We start from the raw sequence: 17,651 nt of genomic DNA on the forward strand, positions 1-17,651 counted from the left end.
AATCAATGGAGTGCAAATCTAAATATCAATAGAAAATATTTCTCACCTATCAAATTAACAAAGATGAAAAAATAATTGATGTTGAGGAAGTTGAAATGAGATCCCTTCACACACTAGCAGGACTACAAACTGGCACCATTTTTTAGTAAAGCAACATGACAGTAGGGCACTGGACCATTAAAAAGTTAGTGCCCTTTGATTTAGAATTTTGCTTGTAGGAATAATTCTAAACAAATAACCCAGAGATGTCGGCAAAAAGATAAGCATGAGGATACATGTACCTGGGCAAAACTGGCCAAAAGCAGAAGAACAAAAAACTGTGCATCCAATATAAGTCATGGTATATCCATGCAAGAGAATATGCACAAACTAATTTTTTAGCAGAATGTTAAATGGCATTCAAAAATGCACCCTATATAGTGTTAAGTAAGGAAAGTAAAGGAAAATTCTGATTTAAATAATTATTATACTGAACGTACGTTGCAAAAGGTAACTATAGTCAATGGCACTATAGAGCAGAAAAACCATAACTGGGTCATCTTTGTAAGGTTCAAAAATAGGCAAAACTAAACTGTGGTGTAAGAAACCAGGTCAGTCCTGACCTCTGGGGAACAGAGAGGAGGTTGTGATTAGGTAGAGATTCGGGGGTGCTAGGAATGTTTTACTTTTTTTATTTGGGTTCACTTTATTATCACAATGAGTACATTTGCAGTTAAATTCATTTTTTTTGTATGTGTGCTATATTTCAATAAAAAGTGATGCATATATGATGTGTTAAACTATAAAGAAAAGTACAACTCGTAATAGTGGATAGGAGAATGATGCAATTCTTACCAGTACCCAGGTTTTTTCCATGCATTGATAATGTTTGTGAACAGAAACATCCGATATGGGGTTGGAAATGTCCAGGAGCCCTGAAGTGGGGTCAGGAGGCCACTGGGGAAGTTGGTCTTATGCACGTCCATACCTAGATGGAACATGAATTTTTGAACTGTGCCCAGCACAGCTACACCCAGTTACAGTTCTCTGAATGAGGCTTATCGGCTGAGCTCCCATCTAGCAACTAATTTAGTAATTTATCCTATATAGATCAATGCTAGTTGTTTATGTCAATTGTAATTCTTTCAAAACAACTTACGTAAGCTTGCAGGTTTTGATTTATACACTCTTTCTCGGAGCACACTGCAGGTTCCTCCTGAATCTATGTCTCCAGGATTCGAATTCCTAAAGACCCCAAATAAATTTTTGGTTTGCTTTACAGCCTCATTTTTTCTTGTTGCACATGTTCTACATCCTAAAGTGTGTGGAGGGTAACACAACAGTATTCTAACTCCTGTTTTAACTCTTAATAAACACAAACAGTATTCTAACTCCTGTTTTAACTCCTGTGTATGTGTATTTTAGAGTAAAGACGTTTAAAAATATTTTTCTTTAACAAATATATGCAAAACTTTTATACAGTGTAGTTATGTATATCATACCTGTGATTTATGAGAGCAGCCAAGAAGAGGCACAACCTACCTCTTTATTTATAATAAAGAGACAACCAAGATATACACTAAAATGTTCTTAGGATTTCTCTTGAGAATACAGGTAATTTTTCTTTTATATACATCTTTTTTTAAGGATCCTAGTACTTCAAGAATGCAAAAGGAAAAAAACATTTTTTAAGATTAAAAAAAAAATCGGGAGCCACGCTGAGAAAAGTCCCAGGAGGGGCACGGCAAGTGCGTGGGTGTCACGTGGAGGAGCAGGGCTGGCCCGCGACGAAAGTGACGTTTCAAACCGGGGCACCGGGCGACCCGCACACCTGAGTGGCCGCGGATTGGTACGTTTGGTCCGGGGCGTCTGCAGATGCTGCCCTTGGGAGGAGTCCAGAGCTCCGTGTCACCCGTCGGGCTGAGTGGCGCGGGTCAGGAAGGTAGGAGAAGATTCAAGTGCTCAGTTAAAACTTTTCATCTTCCATCCGTGAGAAGCAAGAGGGACTGAGCTTCAGGGAAAAGCTCGAGGAAGTTGGAGGAAACAGGAGCTACCCTCTTCCTTCCCACCCGAGGAATGAGGCACATTGCTTCTGGATAACCCTCCTAAGTCGCCAAGACAGCATTCCTGCAGGCAGTTGGGAACCAGGGCGTTCCAGAGGGGCTCCCTGTCCCCTAGCCGGAGCCTATCCCAACCCCACTTTGATGAGAAAGGAAAGACCAAGATCCTATTTGGCTTGCAGAGTAACAGATATTATTTTATCCTAATATCTATTCCATAATAAAGCGTATAATTTGAGGACATCTACCTCTAGTCTAGTGAAAGATGATAATTCCAGAATCCAGAATTTTTTATTTATAATTTGTGATATGGGCTGTTGTCTCCTTAACTCTTAATACCACTGCGGTCTGGAGACACTGAAGGTCCCTGAGTAGAGCAGAAAACGTCAGAGCTGTCTTTCTCTAGGACACAGATGATGTCTTCATCTTTGATTTCTAATATCATGCCTGGCATAAGCCTTGTGCCCTATGATGTCTAATGTTCTACTGAGTGAATCAATAAATGAATGAATGAATGTCTTTTACAAGGGACTATCATTCAAAGGCGGTTCCACATGAGCAATGAAAAATAGCTGTCAAACTTGTTTAAAATTTCACATTCCTTGTCTATAAAACTTATGTAGGTAGGTATTGGTAAGGGTCTCGGTTTCTGAAACACCAGCAAAGTGCCATTTTTAGTAAGCCACTAGTTTGAAATGAACACATGAAAATTCACTTTGTACTGATAAATATTTTTGTTTAGCCACTTATGATTAAATTTAATGTGATGATAAAGCTACTATACATACCAAATTTCCCTAATAAGACCTTGGATGCCATGTAGCTCTCTTTTAAATATTATTGCAGGCTAGATGGACTGTTCCTCCAAATGGAAAAATAACTTCAATAAGGACCCAATAATAATATTTCACAGGGTTAGTATTTTTCTTCATGTGTGCCAAGAGCTCCAGGATTTTTGTAAAGGATGAGGTAAATAAAGGAGGAAGTAAAAAGTGCACTGTAAGCAAGTGATGGACTAGAATCCTTCAAATTGCCTAACTCTACCCACATTCTATAGTTCTCTTCATTGTCTTGATTTGAATAAGGAAGGAAATATTGATTCTGCTATAAGAGAGAGGGATGAAACTGGAGGCAAGGCTGTGTTGTGTAGTGTTTCACAGAAGTCTGAAATAATTTTTAGGCATCTTTTTCAAGTACATAGACCAGCCTGAATTGGTGACTTGTCATGGTGTGCGACACCAGTACCAATCAGCATAGGACTGAGATTTTTTGTTGTTGTTCCCATAGTGGGCTTTTCATTGCAGTACCTGGCCAACCCTGTTCAATCTGTTACCCATCAGTGTTATTATAACCAAACGGCTAAAACTTCTGACCTGGTCATTTTCAAAGATATTTCCAAAGAGATACAGTTTTAAAGGCCATTCAGGAAAAATACTCTCTTTTGGAGCTACCATTCAGAATGGAAAATAACTACTTGTAACCGAAACTGCCCCAAATTCATGGTTATTCATCATCTGAGCAATGAAACTAGCACATTGGACATTGATTACAACTTAAAGGAAAATAAATGAACATGAATCATAATCATGAGATACGGAACCATAAAATGATCTCCAGGTATTAATTCACAGTTTATTTACTGCAGGAAAATACTTTCTAATTAAGACACACAATGACTAAAGCCACATCTCTCTACATAGAATTTGCCTTCAATTTTTCTTTTTTTTCTTTTATGTGACACATCAGTTGAAAACAGATGAATAGGTACCCCAGTGGTGGTAGGCTACAGTAACAAAACCCACATAAGCACCATATGCTCAAGGGTTTTTAAAGCTTATACACCAGGGAGCCCAGAATATTGTCTCTCAACTAGTGTAAAATATATTGAGTCATCTTCCTGGAAAGTAACATTCAAGTTGTAACATTCTGCACCCAGAAGAGCCTTGTTGAATTTTTTCAGGGATGTTAATAAAATAAAATATTATAACAGTCTAGCTTAAAGATCACTGAAATAGAGACTATAACTTAAAACAGCTTTGGCTAACTTTCAAAATATATATGATTAGTGAGCATGAGCCAGGTGTCCAGTATAAAGAAAATTTCCCTAATTGTCTATTTTTTTTAATTGCTGAGCAATAATCACAGCAATAATAAAAATTATAGCAACAGTATAATGGTTAACACTTATCAAGCATTTACTATTATCAGGCAGTAGTCTTCTGTTACTCTTCTCAGTAGCCACATGGGGCACATATATCATTAACTCCATGTTTCTAATGAGGAAACTGAGAATCCAATGGCCATGACTGTTATCAACATCATTCCAAATTCTCTATATAATGGGAAAAACTGTTGTAAAATAAGTGTGATGGCAAAGATACAGCTTTGCCTCTACATTTTAGAAAGCCTTAAGGGGAAAATTTATTTGAAATGTTCAGGATTCATGTATTTGAATCATTAATATTTTACAAATTTTAGGCAACTCTGAAAGGTAATTGAGCTTATTTGACACAGGATAAGTATTAAAATGTGCCCCTTTAACCTTGATGAGTAGATGCTGCAGCTGAAGTCACACTGCAATCTGGAATTGCATGACAGGTGGAAATTGATGTAGTTTTAAGTAGATCTTTTAAAGTAAAATGTTTCAAAAAGACTAGTATTAAAATTACTGAATAGAAATAGAAATTAGTAATAGAAACAGAGCTCTTGATTTCAAATCCTTTTCCCAAACAAATTAGTTGTTCTATCTGGCTATTAAATAAAATTATTGAATTATATTAAATAATAAAACATTAATAATTAAGTTACTAAATGAATGAATTACATGTTATTAATAGATGAATAAACTTTGTTAAACAAATGATCTTAAGTAAATAAATCTTATTTATTTATTATTTATTTAGATTGTATGTGTACCTTTCAAGAGTAAGCATTAATATATGCAACCAAAATTAAGTAAAAAAGAATAAATTCCCCTCAACAGAGAAAGGGAATTATATATAACTTTGTTTGAGCGAATGTTTTTAAAATGCCTTGGAAAATATGGACTTAAAAAGTTGATCTTACTCCTTAGGCACCTTTAGTTGCTACTTATTAGGGTGATAACTCACATGTAAATTTAAAAGTTATTGGCACTCAACCTGGGACTGTGTTTCTCTGCTAGAATAGTTTTCCTTAGGAAATTCCACATTGTGGGTGTTCATCTGATTTCACATGCATGAATGCTTCAATGCTCTCCCACCAGTTATCACTTAAATTCCTATTAGCCAGCATAAATCGTGCAGAAGAATTCTCAATGATGTCTTTAAAGAGCACCTAAGTTACAGCTTGAGAAGACATTGTATTGTCACCCCCTTCCAAAAAAAGTGTGCATTTAGCTTGTTAGAAAGCAGCTCAATTTTGTTAACTTGAAGGTGTAAAGAGCAAAACTATGACATAATATCCACTTTACATGCCTGATGAACAGACATTTGGAAACCCAAGTTTAGCTGTAGAAAAAGAAAAGGATTGCGATAGCCCAAGTCCTCCACAGTCAGCTCTTAGTATATATTCCCAGGCCTAACATATCTAGTCTTTAGGAAGATGAGTGTGTTTGTGTGGGGGGTAGCGGGGGGACACAGAAAAGGCATCTAAATCTCCTTAGGTACTGGGGATAAGACTTAATTAAGAACTCTTAAAAGTTTGGACCTCAGTTAATTCCCCTATTTTTTAATATTCACTAAGTAGTTAACAGTGATGGAAGCATCATGTTAAACATGGGTCATTACCAGCTTGAGGGACAAGACTTGATATACACTAAAAATGACTCCATTTATGAATTAAAACATTTCAACCTGGCTCTGTACAGAATCCCTTCAGATACTGTCCATGCACTCATTGGCCAATTCAATGAATGTCGAAAAGTAAAGGTAATCTGCAGTTCACAGGCACTTTAACTTCTCATGCAGTTGACATTTCTTCTCATTTTCTTCCTAGAGATTTTTGTCTTCCATGGGCTTTCATGTTAATTCTGTCTGTTGTCATAGGATTTGTTCATCCCGTACCCACACAAAACTGGTGAACTGGCTTTGTTCTTATTTTCCAATGGCAGATGACTACCTCTGCTTTCCACTTATCTCTCCATTTCCCTAATTCTCAATATTTTTTCATTCTTCTAGATCTTCCATTTCTACGTATCTCAAGAATAACAGAATGGAGTTGGGAAAGGTGGGGACAAAGGTGTAGTTTGAAAAAGTCCCTCCCAGATGCCTGATTCATATCTTCCTCCAGGCTTGAGAATGCTGCTTCAGCCTGGGACTTGCATACCAGAAGATGTTGTCCTAGGCTGGTAGAGATGTAAAGTAAAGGCAGAGGAAAATTCTATTCCATGAATTTTTATAGCAGATTTATTGAGTGAGGCTCCATTTCTGATAAAGGTGTAATATGGAACACAGAGAAGGACTATTTAAACTTGCTAATTAGAGATAACTCAGTAATAATTTAAAATAGCTTCCTTGGGTAAATATTTAATAAAATTTAAGCTTGAATTTTCTTTCACATCTATTTCTCCAATTCAAGTACTTACCCTTTCTTCTTCCTTCCCAAGACAGAGGAGAGGAGAAGCTTACTCATCTTCATGGCAACTGAAATGGGAAGGGGGCTTGTGTCAGCCTTCCCTGGTCCTCACTTGTCTCATGTTTTTCCCAGGTTTGAGTGTTGACTGAAGTAGGGTTGATCCTAAGGTCACTGATCTAGTAGCAGGTCATCATACTTACTAATTAATATAGCAAACCATTGCAGGGAGATTGGATCATGAGAGAGCAAGAATAGAGGGATGTTATTTCCCTCATCATAAGTAAACTTTAAAAAACTGTGGTAATAGTAGTTGTCAACTTCTGTGTGTCCAGTGCAGTTTGTTCTGGCTCTTAGGGTCTTCAGAGACACAGAGAATCTCTCCCACCCAACCCACCATACACACAGTCTAATAATTTCCAAGCCTCTTGCATGCACTGAATTTCATTTTGTGTGTGTGGTTTTGCTCTCCCAGAGAGTTTTGTAGAAAAACATTTCCTAACTTATTGGCAAATTCTTTCCATGCTTTATCGTCCATATTTTCAGACAATGCAGAGGTTTAGGTGGGGGAGTAGAGAACATGTGCCTAGGAAAGTCCTGCCTTAGGAAAATTAAAAGTCCTTGATATATGAAATTCGAGCTGTTCTAACCAGCAATTTTATTACTGTAAACTTTTTATTGATGTATAATGTGTATTTAGTAAAATACACTAATTGCAAATGTACAGCTCAACTTTTTTTTTTTAATCAATAGAACACACTTGTGTAACTAGCTCTAAGATAAAAAATGGTGGTATCAGTAACCCTGGGAACTCCCTCTATGTTCATTTCAGTTACTACCCACACCACTTCAGACTTCTAACACCACAAATTAGTTTTGCTTAGCTTTCACTTAAAAAAAAAATACAGTATACATCTTTTTGTATCTGGCTTTTTTCACTCAAAATTTTATTTGTGAGATTCTTCCATGTGGTTGCTTGCAGCATAATTCATTTATTCCACTGTATATTTTTTCTTTTTATATTTATTCCCACTGTATAACATTTTTCCACTGTATACATATACCCCCATTTATACATCTTTTTTACTGTTGATGGACATTTGAATATTTTCATGTTTTACTTTTATTAATAATGCTACTGTGAACATTCTAGTCCATGTATATTTTTGAGTATATGTGTGCATTTCCTCTGGGGATATAGGGGGGAAAATAACCCAGACATAAAGTATAGTATAAATGCTGCCAAACAGGTTTCCAAAGTGGTCATAAGAATTTGCCTTTATTTCAGCAGCGTATAAGAGTTCCAGTTATTCCATATATTTGCCAGTACTTGGTTTATCTTTTTAATTTTAGTCATTCTAGTGGATTTGTTGCATCTAACCTGGGGCTTCAATTAGCATTCCCTTGATGACTAGTGAAGTTGTTAGCTTTTTCTACAAATTTGCTGGGCATTTGGAGATCCTCTTTTGTGACATAATCTACTAAAACTTTTGGACTATTTCTCTACTGGGTTATCTGCTTTTTTCATATTGATTTATAAAAGTCCTTTGTATATTCTGGACATTAGTCTATGTCTAATACACGTTACAAATATTTTCTCCTGTTCAGTGAATTGCCTTTTCGTTTTCTTCATGGTGTGTTTTGACAAATATGAGTTAATTACTCATATAACCCAATTTATTATTTTTTGTGTCCTCCATAAGAAATATTCGCCTACCCCAAAGTCATGAAAATATTTTGTTTTCTTCTAAGAACTTTTATGGGGTTTTTTTTACATTTAGCTTTACAATGCATTGTAATTAATTTTGTGTATTATCTAAGGCAGGAGTCAAATTCATTTTTTCCATTTGACCTAACCAAGTACCATTTATTTAAGAGACCATTATTTCCCCCATTGCATGGTAGAATCATTCTTCTCATACATTTTATGTCCATTTATGTGTGGGTCTATTTCTGGACTTCTTCTTCAAGTGGTCTAATTGTTTATTCTTGCATCAAAATCATATTTCTCTAATAATAATTCTCAGTGTCTGGTTGTTTAAGTCATCCAACTTTGTTCTTCGAATTTAACTTGGATATTCTTGACCCTTTGTATTTGTATATAAAATGAGAAGTTTGCTGTGGCTTGACTTATGATTGAGCCATGTTCAATTTTGGTAAAGGTTTCAGGTGCACTTTAAAAATAATGCACATTCTGATGTTCTTTGGTGTAGGATTCTGCATATAGCAAGTAAGTCAAGTTTGTTACTTGTGCTACTCAGTCTTCTATAGCCTTGAAGATTGTGGGGTTTTTTTCCTTTTTCTTTTCTTTCTTTCTTTTTTATTGGGGCGGGATGGTGGCTAAGATCCAATGAGCTATAGAGAGAGCTTTGTTAAAATTTCCAACTATGATAAGAAATTTGTCAATTTCTCCTTTAATTTATGTGAATTTTTTGCTTTATGTATTTTAAGGCCATGTTATCAATTGAATACAGATTTAGAACTGTGTTAAGTTCTCCTAGTATAGTTCCCTTTTTGTTATAGACTATCCATCTTTATCAGTTAAGGTATAGTCAGAAAGCAGAAACTATATTAAACAGATTTACTGCAAATAATTAAGTGGATTAAACAGTAGTTAACTACTAAAAAGAGCAAAAGAGAATTCCAAGCATAATAGAGGTAGAACCCACAGCAAGCAGGCTACTCCTCATGGAGCTAAAGGAGACTGAACAAAAAAGGAAACTGGAATCTTAGAGGAAATCTGTGCCAGGCTAAAATTTAGATCTCTGAGGTGAGGAGGGCATGGCTGCCCCTGGAACTCACCACTCACAAGTGGTAACTAAGATGGGATTATCTTGCCTCAGAACTAGGAGAGCAGTAAGGTCGTGGTGAAGAAACTTGCCAAACTTGCCAAAAGGACACCAGTCCTGAACTGTAATGTCTGCTACTGAAGAGATAAATGCTGCCTGGAACCCTAAAAACCAATTCACTTGCTATTGGCTGAAACAGAACACCAGAAGGAAAATTCCCTTTGTCTTCTTTCAGTCTTGCAATGTTTCTCCAGTAGCTGCTATTGGTAGGGCACCCCAGCCAGCTGGAAAAAGAGAAATGTAGTGTGTAAAATTCAGTTCCAGTAAATACAAGTGAAGGGTACTTTTGGAGCTGAGAGACAAGAAGTTAATAACAAGCACACCTTCTTTATGTCTAGTAATGCTCCTTGCCTTAAAGTCTACTTTGTCTGAAATGAGCGAGAGCCATCCCATTCTCCTGGTTCGTATTTGCACCCTATATTTTCTGCATGGCTTTATTTTCAACTTTTCAGTGTCCTTATATTTAAGGCATATCTCTCATAAGCAGAATATAGGTGGGGTTTTTTTTCCCCAGTGTGATAATTTTAGGCTCTTAATTGGAATATCTAGTACTTTTAAATCTAATTGTTGACACATTTTGGTTTATATCTACCATATTGCTACCTGGTTTTTATTTGATTCTTTTTCTTTCATTTATTGCCTTTTTTTTGGATTAATAAATTTAATTATTTCCTGTATTAATTTGTTAGTTAAATGTTCTTTTACTATTCCTCAATTTTTACTCTAATAATTCGAATATCAGTCCTTTACTTATTGCAGTCTAATTCAAATCTTTCTGTTTTTACCAAATTCCTATTAATTTTAGAACATTAGAATTCTTTACCCTTTCCCATCTTTTGTATCATTGTTGCCACATTTTAAAAATTCTGTATATATTTTAAACTTGGTAGAAACATTTCTGTTATTGTCTTATACAGTCAATTGACAGTCAATATTCACATCTTATCTTTTTCATTTCACTCACTTTTGTCTTGACTATATAGGAGTTATTTAAAAGTCCTTAGCTAACTCCAACATCATACTCACCTATGGGTGTGTTTCTGTTGTCTACTTTTTCTTTTGGTTTTTTGATTATCTTATCTTGAGGGGATTGAGAGGCCTACATAATAATTATTATTAAATTATTATAGAATGTATGGAATACATATATAAATTATTATATATGTATGGAAGATTGTAGAAGATCCAGATAATGCATCTTCCTCCATAATGGATTCATCCTTTACTTCGCTAGGCAGAAAACATTGTGGGTCTTCTTAATTTCATCACGAACTGTTTCCTGTTGCGACTGGGTTAAAGCCCTGGGAAAAGCCTACCTCCAGTTCACTCTGGTTCCCAAGAGTTTTCAGCTGGAAGTCTGATGTTTCTCTAAGGCCCTTCCTCCTTGTGCAAGTCCTTATCTCACAAGAGTGCCAAATTTTACATTTCTTTCCAGCCTTTCCACTTAGGTCTACAGCATCCTGTGCCATAGAGCTTCAGGAACTGGGATTATTTTCTGAATGGTAAACATCTCTGTGGCCTCCTGGATATCTACTCAAAGCTGTTCTGGTTTCTCCATCACCCAGACCTGCTCCTTCCTCAGCTGAAATGCTAAGATTCTCAGTTCCCTTTCCCTGCTGAATTGACAGATGCCCCCAGAATACAAAGAGCTGTAAAAGTCAGCTCACTTCCATCAAGAAGATATACCGTTTTTCCCCAGAGCTCCAGTATGCTCAAACAAAAAGATAATTTGGTATGTTATCCTGCTTTTCTATTTGTTCTCAACAGAAGTTCCAAACCACTACAAACTACTCTACTCTACCCATAAACAGAGGCTAACATGTAATCGAACAATTTGAATGATGTATTTTTTCACAGATTCACATTACCAAAATAATAATTTTAAAAATATGGCTTTGTTTTAAGTTTGATATACATCACAACTTTTTCCCCAAGCAGTTTTTTGATTTTGTGGCTCTCTTTTTCTGAGATCAACTGGGAAAATATTTGTGGATGATGAATATATACAATCAGTTTTCAAGTACTTCCCAACTCCATAAACCTGTAAATCTTCATTAAATTGGGATCTGCTTTAAAAAGTAAAAAAAAAATATGTTTCTAAACTATTTTGACATCTCCTCTATCTTAATTTCAAAATTAATTTCTCCCAAAAACACATTTCTGCAAAATAAATATCATTACCTACATTAGAAAAAGCGTCAGAAGAAATCTTCAAAATAATAGTACTTAAAAATATACAGCTAAGAAATAAAATTATTATTTTTCTTTATCAATTTTTTTTCGATGGTAGCAGGGAGAAGGGGCAGGGTGGTGTGCATGGTAGGACAGGCCCCCAGTAGGGATCTCTTTGTCTGCTTCCTTTTCATTTTCCAGGGGAAAGTAAAGGGAAGCTGGCTACACCTTGAATTCAGGCTATCTGTTTCAAACCTGAGAATAGGGTAAGAGGGGATCTTGCTCAGGTTTCCAGAAGCAGAGCGGGGTTGGGCATGAGGGGAGGATGCATGATGTTTATCGCTCTGTGCCTGTCACTGGGAAGGAGGGCAGCAGCCAGCAGGAAGTAGCTTGTGGATTTGTAAACCAAGTCTGCTACCTTCAAGAAGGGAGGCAATGAAATTGAATTAAATATGAAAGAGTTGTTTGTGCAAAAATAACTTATACAAATGCATCCAAGATCTAAATATTTCCATTTAGAAGCACTTCATAATTATTTGTCTTTAGTAAAATATGAAACTGAAAATCTTGCAAAGAATCAGGTAAGTTCTACCTTTGGTTCAGACGTTTGTGATGTGAAATGGCTTGGCCTGCATATATACATAGAAAAATAGGTCATTTAAGAAATCTCATTCTTTCTGTTTCTCTCTGTTTCTGTCTCTGTCACTCCCCTGCTGTGTTCTGTGGAAGTGCCATACAACATTGTGCCAGTAATCCTCAGGGAAATCATACAAAAAATATTATACCACAGTTTCTCAAGTGTTAAAAATGACCGTTTATTCTTCAACTTCTAAGGGGAAAAGGGCTAAGTTAAAATGCATTGTAAATATATTTAAAAATATGAAAATGACATCAGTGATATTTTTATTACACAATATGTTTGGGGATTAGGGAATTTCTATGTTCCCTCTCTACTTGTCTCCACCCCACTCAAAAAGATAGTTTACAAAGATTTATAATAATCTTAGGTGAAAATAAACATCCAATTCAGCATCAGGGGGACATTATTTAGGAGCAACCTCATTTTCATGCCTCAGGTTTTATTTACGAGATAAGAGTGGCAAACATTAATTATTCAGGCATTACCCATGGTGTACCCATTTTATGGATAATGTACTATTTGGCTGGGTATGTATACTAACAGTGGAAAGTAGATCAGTTATCCTTATCTGTTATGGCTGTTTTCTTCTTTTATCAACTGCTCTCCAGGACATAAAATCCTCAGTGAACAAATGTCTTGAGATTCAATTTTTATGTAAATATATTGTCAACTTGTTGAAATTTAGGAAGAAAAATGATATGTGTGTGTGTGTGCACATATAAACAAGTCTCACAATGTAAAGCAGAGCCCCAATAAACATAATTCATGTTTTATATAAATATGTTTATAATTTGTTCATGATATATATATTTAGCACCATAATAGCTACCCTTTGTACAGAACTTATTGTGTGCCAGATGATGCATTAGTTCACAGCACGTTGTTTTGTTAATCCTTCAATCCTCCTCACATAAGAGGAATGAGTTAGTGTTCATGTTCTATGGATGAAGAAACCAAGATCCATCAAAGCTAAGTCACTTCTGAAAAGTTTCTTCAGCAAAGAAAACAGAGTTCTTCTCTGCTACTTCTGTTCTTGAGCTTGGAACACCCTCCCAGAGAAGATGGATAGTAACTCTAATCTCTTGCTCCCAAGCTCCTATGATACACAGTGCATTTTATTCATCTTTGTGATCCTCCATTATCACACTTCCCTTGAGTGGACTAATGAACATGCTTATAGCACCAGCAAAGTAGCATTACCAAAAAATAATTTTCTGGAAAAATTTGGCCTCGTTTTTACTTTAAAAAAGCAATTATAATAATATCTGTACCCTATTGAACATTAAAAAAATTATTTTATTGTTCGGAATTGCTTTTACTAATACTTTTAATTTCAAGTGGTAGGGGGTTGTAATAGGAGAGTCAGGAGATGGTGCATATAATGTAACCATTTTAATGCTTTGGACCTGTTGTGTTTCTAGTACAGCCTCTGCTGCTTATTAAAAGTGGGATTCCTATGCATCCCCTTGACTCAGTGAATCAAAATCTATGTATCCTGGAGCCTAAGATGTCTCAAGGGATTCTGATGCATACCAATATAGGATCTCCCACCAAATTATAAACTCCTTGAGAATGGGAGTGATCTCTGGTTCAATGTTGCATCCAGTGCTAACACAGGTCATGACACAGAGTATTTGCTTATCAATCATGAATGAATAATTTAAGGAATTAACTCTTAAAAGATGGATTTTTTTTAAGTCACCACTTTATAATCCACCCTTATCTTGCCTGCTTTATGGAATGAAATTTTGCTTCTAAGTAATGAGGATACTATGTTTTTAACAAATAAGTTTGAAAAATGTGCATGTGATGGAAATGTAGAGTCAGAGCCCATAGAAAAACTTCCAGTCCTGCTCTTGCCTGTAAACAGGGATGTACCTCTCTGAGCTTCATCTCTGAAGTAAAGAAATTGGAGTGGATGTGCCCTGTGGTTTCCTTCCAGTGCTGAAAATCCATTTTTCATATTTAAATATATTTGTTTTAAAATAAAGCAGTGTCTGTTTTCTAATACACTTTTACTTACTGTTTCTTGAAAACACAGATTTTACTTAAAAGAAAATAAAAAGAAACATAGAGTCATAAAATACCACCAAGTATTTCAGAAAAAGCCAGGCTAAGCATGTTTTTATAAGATACATTAGTGTTAGCCAACCCTCCATCTGAGCATTTTAATACTGTGAATTGGGAAGAGAGGATCACCATTTGCAGCCATCATGGTTAAGACTGGTCCAAGCAAGAATCATCAGCGGGTGCTAAATCAAGAGAGGGAAGTTTGTTTAGAAGCAGAATAACTGCATGTTCTCAAAGTGCCTCTTCAAAGTCTACTTGTAAGTTGCAACAAGGAAATTTTTAATTGTATTCTGGAGAAATTAGATAACATCTTGACTAAGTGATTAAAATTGGTATCAACAAAGAAAGGCAAGTGGACATATATGCCTCCAAATATATTCCTAGAGAAAGAGACATCATTCTGTAGTATTCTGACAGTATGCTTAACCTGAATCTAAGCATGTGGAAATAAAACAGCTGGCTCACACTCTTCAAAAATGCCAATGCCATGGAAGACAAAGGAAGGCTGAGGGATTATAACAGAGTAAAAGAGACTTGACAACTATATAGAAAATGTTATTCTAGACCAAATCTCATACTGGAGGAAAAGATAGTAAGAAGACATTATCAGGACAACTGACGAAATTGGAATACCGGCTGTAGATTAGACAATAGTATTGCATTAGTGGTAACGCCAGTGGATTTGATAACTGTATTGTGTTACATAAAAGAAATATCCTTGATCTTAGGAAATGTGCACTGATGCAATAAGGGGCAATGAGACATGAAGTATGCAACCTACTTGCAAATGACTCTATAAAAATAAGTAATGTACTATAAATGTGTATATATTGAACTCATAGCTTCCCACATGTGTGTGAGTCTAACCTGCCTGTACTACACACACACAAACACACACACATTCACACATACATATTAGGAGGAGAATTATAAATGTGGCCAAAATGTTTAAAATTTGTAAATATGGGTAAAGAGCAATTGGAAGTTCTCAATATTATCCTTAAAACTTTTCTGTAAATTTTTAATGATTTCTAATAAAAAGTTGTTTGCTTTTTTAAAGATACATTTCCCACCTCTGTGTAGATTTAACTTGAAAACATGTTTGAGAACAGTTAAGTAATTTAAAGGTAGGTCAAAAAATAAGAAACCTTCATGGTTACTGTTCCTTAACTTTGTGACTCATAAATAGCTAACAATATCCAGTATATGTTTCTTCATTTGGAAGGGGAAATTGTGAAAACCATTTACCTGTGTATTGTGGTGGGAAGCAGCGGAGTGAGGTAGAAGGAACTCTGAGAGCTGCAAAATGTGATTATAAGCACTGATTTGCTGTGTGACCATGAACAGGTCATTTCACCTGCTGGAGACTTCATTTCTTCATCAGCAAAATAAGGAGATTAGAGTATGGTGCAAGCCTCTCCAAATCTAATATTCTCCAGTTCTGAGTTGTAGCTTAAGAAATAAAATGTGCAAGTCTAAGAATTAAAAACTTTGTCAACAGAATTAAATAGTTGACCCAAGTTAAAGGAAAAAATATTTTTCTTTACACATCTCCACAGTCTCAGCCTCTTAAGTAAATAGAAACTTGGATCACTTTAATACAAGGACAGAGTAATGTTTGCAAAGAAACAGAACAAGACTCAAACTTTCTCTCAGGATACCCATGAATTTGACAAGCTGATTGCATTTATGTTCCAGGAAGAAATGTAGCCAAAGATCTCTGAGATACACTGAAACCTTACTTCCCCTGCCCTCATAGTCCTGCCACGGCAAATGAGTTACTGTTTTTACAGTCAAATTAGATTAAGGAGTTTAGAGAAGTACAGTTAGTTATGTCCTCATGGACAACATTTCTAAAGATAGTAAATTTTACCATTATCACTTTCCCCAAAATGTCTGATATTCCTGATGCTTTTGGTTCTATATGAGCAATACTTTATGTCAACAAAGAATCAGAAATTATTTACTACCTAACAAAGATTAAAATAAAAGAGAACACGGTGGTGTACCATAAATACTGACTTGGAATAGAAAACAATAAAAATAGGGGGAAAAAAAGCAAGAAAGGAGGACTCAGGATGTCACAGTGCCTGGAGAAGCTTTCCATTGTGAAGCTATTTTGTGAAAAGCTCCTATTTCGGTGACTCCTAACTAAACTGTCTAATCTTTTGTAATGTAGGGCAGCAAGAAAAAAAAAGGTAATATTGAATTCTTCACTAAATGTGTAATAAGGTACAATCATCCATTTATCAACAAACCTTTGCTGTGAACCTACTCTGTGTCAAGCACATTCTGAATATATAGCAGTGAAGTAGGCACACAAGGTGGATTCTCTCACAGACCTTATGTTCTGGTGAAGACAATAGATGTTAATGAAATATGCATAAGTAAATATCGCTGTGATAAATGGTATCGAGATTTAAAGTAGATGCATGACTGGGGAGTGATTCCGTTATTACAGAAAGTTTCTTTGGGAACAAACTTTTAAACTGTGATCTAAATAACATGAAAAACAGTGGAGAGAATATTCCAGCCCAACAAACACAAAGGCTCTAGGTGGGAATGCACTTGCTAATTTAGCAGAACACGATGAAAGCCAGATGAAAGCCAGATGGATGGGACGTAGTAGGCAAGGGAGGAAAGACATGTAAATGAATTTTCAGAGAGAGCAGAGGCATAAAGGATTTGTATTCTATTCTAGGGCTTATGGGTAGCCATTGAAAGGTTTTAAGCAAGAAAGTGGAGGGATCTGATTGTCATTTAAAAGGATAACTTGGACTTCTGGGTGTGAGGAAGCAACTGCAATAATCTAGGCAGGACATCATGGGGCCTGGATATGTCATGGATATGCAGAGAGGTATACCTTTGAAAGAAAGAGCAAGACCCCATGATGGGTGGAAGGATGGGAGTTAAGTGAAAGACAGGAATCAAAGAAACTTGTTAAATTCTGCACTGACCAACTGAAGAGATATGGGGTGGGGGAGGGTATTCACTGGAATGAGGAAGAATGGGAAAGGGGAAGTTTGAGGAGATGGGCATTTAGAGATCTGTTCTGGGCTTGCTAATTTTAAGGTGCAAATTAGATCATCCAAGTAGAGATGTCACATAAACAGCTGGGTATACAATTGAGAAGCTCTGGGAGTACATAAGGGTGAGAGTTGTAACACTAGGAGCAAAGAGAACATAATGGTATTTAAAGCTATAGGATTGGACAAATCACCTAAGGAGAGAATTTAGTTGGAGAAAAGAAATGGCTTCAGCTCTTGGATGGCACACAAAAGGCAACCCAGAAGACTAAGAATAAATAGCCAGCGAAATAATAGGAAACTA

The 17,651-nt window shown here is 35.9% G+C and overlaps 1 protein-coding gene across 2 annotated transcripts in view; it reads left to right on the top strand.

Annotated features, from left to right (window-relative positions):
• Positions 1 to 1,793: 1,793 nt before the first annotated feature.
• SPATA16 (spermatogenesis associated 16) overlaps positions 1,794 to 17,651 on the top strand; it is a 212,783-nt gene continuing 196,925 nt past the window's right edge. For both annotated transcript variants that reach the window (XM_037003739.2, XM_073230426.1), the window contains exon 1: positions 1,794 to 1,921. The gene's annotated coding sequence lies outside the window, so the exon portion shown is untranslated. The remainder of the gene's footprint in view (positions 1,922 to 17,651) is intronic.

The sequence above is a fragment of the Manis javanica genome, chromosome 3 (assembly GCF_040802235.1).
Source record: "Manis javanica isolate MJ-LG chromosome 3, MJ_LKY, whole genome shotgun sequence".
NCBI classification, from domain to species: Eukaryota; Metazoa; Chordata; class Mammalia; order Pholidota; family Manidae; genus Manis; species Manis javanica.